The 466-nt window shown below is 36.3% G+C and overlaps 1 pseudogene; it reads right to left on the reverse strand.

Moving 5' to 3' along the window:
- Positions 1–237, reverse strand: part of LOC101564283 — a 12,739-nt pseudogene extending 12,502 nt beyond the window's left edge.
- Between the last annotated feature and the right edge of the window lie 229 nt (positions 238–466).

The raw sequence follows: 466 nt of genomic DNA on the forward strand, positions 1-466 counted from the left end.
AGGAACTGACCATATTCTCAAAATATTTATTAAAGGAGAGGAAAGTAGAAAGTTAAAAAGGAAGAGAGGAAAGAAATAGGTTATAGGCAAGGAGTGAGGAGAAAACAAGCAAAAAATGAGAGTAGTCCTTCTCTCAGGTATTAAGGATGACTCGATAAAATCTCTACCATTGCCTTTGACTCCCCTTTCACTGGCTCCTCTGATAGCCATGTTCAGATAGTCTATCTGAAGGTTCATTATCCATTCCTCCCTGCAGTAATTCTTAGCACTTACTTTGTAGAGACTGCTTTATACAAAATAAGGAATAATAAAAGTTTTGTCCTCCAGTTGCTAAGAGTTTAGAGAGGGGAAAGGAGCATTATTACTGAGTAATTTCAGGTGATTGATGGTATTTGAAGACTGAAAGTAACATGTGCAGTCTATCTTCAAAGAAAAGAAAATTAGTATTTAGGTGAAGACACACGAT

This window comes from Octodon degus, unplaced genomic scaffold (assembly GCF_000260255.1).
Source record: "Octodon degus isolate 3935 unplaced genomic scaffold, OctDeg1.0 scaffold00196, whole genome shotgun sequence".
Taxonomy (NCBI): Eukaryota; Metazoa; Chordata; class Mammalia; order Rodentia; family Octodontidae; genus Octodon; species Octodon degus.